This window comes from Triturus cristatus, chromosome 3_2 (assembly GCF_964204655.1).
Source record: "Triturus cristatus chromosome 3_2, aTriCri1.1, whole genome shotgun sequence".
In the NCBI taxonomy this organism is placed as follows: Eukaryota; Metazoa; Chordata; class Amphibia; order Caudata; family Salamandridae; genus Triturus; species Triturus cristatus.
In genome coordinates, this window is record NC_140584.1 from 708,560,344 (window position 1) to 708,565,089 (window position 4,746).

Here is a 4,746-nt window from a genome sequence, read left to right on the forward strand (position 1 = left end):
GGAGTGTGAGGCAGTGTGCGCCCACCCCCCTCCTGTTTGAAAAGGCTCCCTTGAGCTGATGAGCTGACAAGCTCTGGTTGATGCACCTGCGCCCATGGAGTGGTACTGAGACCTGAGAAGACTTTGGGCAGCATCTTCAGCACCCCCCAAAAAAAGTGTTGCTCTCAACTGAAGTAGGACAATTATACTGAAACACGTGTCTAGAGATACACAGCACTGGCTGCACCAACAAGGGTGAAAAACTAAAGCCTGACACCGAACAAAGTGTTACGATGCACTGCATTTATCATGATGCATCGGGGCAAACTGAGTGCTGGAGTGTGAGGCAGTGTGCGCCCAACCCCCTCCTGTTTGAAAAGGCTCCCTTGAGCTGACGAGCTCTGGTTGATGCACCTGCGCCCATGGAGTGGTACTGAGACCTGAGAAGACTTTGGGCAGCATCTTCAGCACCCCCCAAAAAAAGTGTTGCTCTCTACTGAAGAAGGACAATTATCCTGAAACACGTGTCTAGAGATACACAGCACTGGCTGCACCAACAAGGGTGAAAAACTAAAGCCTGACACCGAACAAAGTGTTACCATGCACTGCATTTATCATGATGCATCGGGGCAAACTGAGTGCTGGAGTGTGAGGCAGTGTGTGCCCACCCCCCTCCTGTTTAAAAAGGCTCCCTTGAGCTGACGAGCTGATGAGCTCTGGTTGATGCACCTGCGCCCATGGAGTGGTACTGAGACCTGAGAAGACTTTGGGCAGCATCTTCAGCACCCCCCATAAAAAGTGTTGCTCTTTACTGAAGAAGGACAATTATCCTGAAACACGTGTCTAGAGATACACAGCACTGGCTGCACCAACAAGGGTGAAAAACTAAAGCCTGACACCGAACAAAGTGTTACCATGCACTGCATTTATCATGATGCATCGGAGCAAACTGAGTGCTGGAGTGTGAGGCAGTGTGCGCCCACCCCCCTCCTGTTTGAAAAGGCTCCCTTGAGCTGACGAGCTGACGAGCTCTGGTTGATGCACCTGCGCCCATGGAGTGGTACTGAGACCTGAGAAGACTTTGGGCAGCATCTTCAGCACCCCCCAAAAAAAGTGTTGCTCTCTACTGAAGAAGGACAATTATCCTGAAACACGTGTCTAGAGATACACAGCACTGGCTGCACCAACAAGGGTGAAAAACTAAAGCCTGACACCGAACAAAGTGGTACCATGCACTGCATTTATCATGATGCATCGGGGCAAACTGAGTGCTGGAGTGTGAGGCAGTGTGCGCCCACCCCAGTCCTGTTTGAAAAGGCTCCCTTGAGCTGACGAGCTGACGAGCTCTGGTTGATGCACCTGTGCCCATGGAGTGGTACTGAGACCTGAGAAGACTTTGGGCAGCATCTTCAGCACCCCCCAAAAAAAGTGTTGCTCTCTACTGAAGAAGGACAATTATCCTGAAACACGTGTCTAGAGATACACAGCACTGGCTGCACCAACAAGGGTGAAAAACTAAAGCCTGACACCGAACAAAGTGTTACCATGCACTGCAACTATCATGATGCATTGGGGCAAACTGAGTGCTGGAGTGTGAGGCAGTGTGCGCCCACCCCCCTTCTGTTTGAAAAAGCTCCCTTGAGCTGACGAGCTGACGAGCTCTGGTTGATGCACCTGCGCCCATGGAGTGGTACTGAGACCTGAGAAGACTTTGGGCAGCATCTTCAGCACCCCCCAAAAAAAGTGTTGCTCTCTACTGAAGAAGGACAATTATCCTGAAGCACGTGTCTAGAGATACACAGCACTGGCTGCATCAACAAGGGTGAAAAACGAAACCCTGACACCGAACAAAGTGTTACCATGCACTGCATTTATCATGATGCATTGGGGCAAACTGAGTGCTGGAGTGTGAGGCAGTGTGCGCCCACCCCCCTCCTGTTTGAAAAGGCTCCCTTGAGCTGACGAGCTGACGAGCTCTGGTTGATGCACCTGCGCCCATGGAGTGGTACTGAGACCTGAGAAGACTTTGGGCAGCATCTTCAGCACCCCCCAAAAAAAGTGTTGCTCTCTACTGAAGAAGGACAATTATCCTGAAACACGTGTCTAGAGATACACAGCACTGGCTGCACCAACAAGGGTGAAAAACTAAAGCCTGACACCGAACAAAGTGTTACCATGCACTGCATTTATCATGATGCATCGGGGCAAACTGAGTGCTGGAGTGTGAGGCAGTGTGCGCCCACCCCCCTCCTGTTTGAAAAGGCTCCCTTGAGCTGGCGAGCTGACGAGCTCTGGTTGATGCACCTGCGCCCATGGAGTGGTACTGAGACCTGAGAAGACTTTGGGCAGCATCTTCAGCACCCCCCAAAAAAAGTGTTGCTCTCTACTGAAGAAGGACAATTATCCTGAAACACGTGTCTAGAGATACACAGCACTGGCTGCACCAACAAGGGTGAAAAACTAAAGCCTGACACCGAACAAAGTGTTACCATGCACTGCAACTATCATGATGCATTGGGGCAAACTGAGTGCTGGAGTGTGAGGCAGTGTGCGCCCACCACCCTCCTGTTTGAAAAGGCTCCCTTGAGCTGACGAGCTCTGGTTGATGCACCTGCGCCCATGGAGTGGTACTGAGACCTGAGAAGACTTTGGGCAGCATCTTCAGCACCCCCCAAAAAAAGTGTTGCTCTCTACTGAAGAAGGACAATTATCCTGAAACACGTGTCTAGAGATACACAGCACTGGCTGCATCAACAAGGGTGAAAAACGAAACCCTGACACCGAACAAAGTGTTACCATGCACTGCATTTATCATGATGCATCGGGGCAAACTGAGTGCTGGAGTGTGAGGCAGTGTGCGCCCACCTCCCTCCTGTTTGAAAAGGCTCCCTTGAGCTGACGAGCTGACGAGCTCTGGTTGATGCACCTGCGCCCATGGAGTGGTACTGAGACCTGAGAAGACTTTGGGCAGCATCTTCAGCACCCCCCAAAAAAAGTGTTGCTCTCTACTGAAGAAGGACAATTATCCTGAAACACGTGTCTAGAGATACACAGCACTGGCTGCACCAACAAGGGTGAAAAACTAAAGCCTGACACCGAACAAAGTGTTACCATGCACTGCATTTATCATGATGCATCGGGGCAAACTGAGTGCTGAAGTGTGAGGCAGTGTGCGCCCACCCCCCTCCTGCATAATATATTAACCTAAAAGAGCTTTTAGTCACTTCCATTCATCCTTTGGTCTGCTGTTGTATAACTCACATATTGCTTCGACCTGTGACAGCCTAGGTCAATGAGTCAGCCACCTACAGGCACTGGCTAACTACTCATTCAGTGACTGCTTTTTTCTCTTTCAGAAGGAGCACATCTGGACATAAGGTACTACCTGTCAGTGTTTTTGTTTTTACTTTATTATTATTTTTGTGCTGTATTTTTTGTTTTGAGCCTGGAGACAGCAGGATACATTTGTTATCTGTGATGTGAGCACAGAGTATGTACAAGGTTTGGCACTTCCTGTCTACCCCTATTGCTGATGTAAATTATTTTTAGTGTGCCCTTTTGTTTATCTGACTGCTAGTGTTTTGCAGCACAAAAGATTTTGTCCATTTGAAACCGAAAAGTTATCATCTTTTTATTATGCACACAATGAAGTGCATTTATAATAACACTCCTGTATGCCTTGCTGGTATGTCTGTTAATTGAGGACTACAATTTTACCTGTAAACCATTGTAGCCTGTATGTTCTGCTTGTGTGACTTTCTAGTTTGCTTTCAGTGCTCTTGTATGTTGTTCTTATATATACTTTTACCTATTATATTGCTGTTTATTCCAATGTCCTTATCTATTGATCTATCTAATAATGCATAGCAGCTGAAAGCAGACAGTGGTCAGTTAATTGGTTTACTCTTTCAGCGGGTAGAAAATAAGTTTGGTCGTAGGTTTTTATTTTCTGTTCCCCACTTATGCCCTTCAGAACTGGGCTTAACACCCGTAGGTGACAGAATAAATGAGGCACCTCTACTCTTGGGGCTGAGGATTTGGGGGAACCCAGCTGCAGTTGGTGCAGGTAACAGCAGTGGGGCCGTGTAAGGGGAGATTCAAAGGGATGATGCAGAGAGAAAATTATTTATTTATTTAATATTCCCTCTGCATCATCCCTCGGAATCTAGCCTTACATGGCCCCACCGCTGTTACCTGGTTTAGTGTTATAAACAAATATTCATAGAGTTGGGTCTGAAGGAGTATGCTGAAAATCTGGCAAGCATTAACTTCTGGTCCATCTCCAAGGTAAAGGTTAAGGTATAGGGAAGACAGAGCCCACCAGGCGGCTTTTGCTAACCTGCTTGTAAACCGCATTTTCAACCCAAATAATTTGACACAGGGGTCTGAACCTTATTGCTCCTGGTTTCGGAATGGCAAGCTCAGTTTTTATTTAGCAAGACTATGATTTAGTCTATTGCATCTGATAGTTGCTATAGTCTTGAGAGAACCACTGCCCAGATTCCAGCACATTAAAACTTCCACTGCACTTTATTGCATTTTGCACTCTGTATGCTCTTGCTTCGAGGCAATTTCTATGCCCTTCTTTTCACTCCCTTAACACGATCTCCCATAATGAGGCTTTTGAGCGATTGCATGGCAGTGGGTAATTTTGGCTGCCTTTCACAGGGGGTAAAAACAAATATGGCTCAACATAACTTTGCTACCCTTGTCATTTCTGCATGTTAGTAACTGATCACTTTTAACTCGCTCAAAAACATTTTAGTT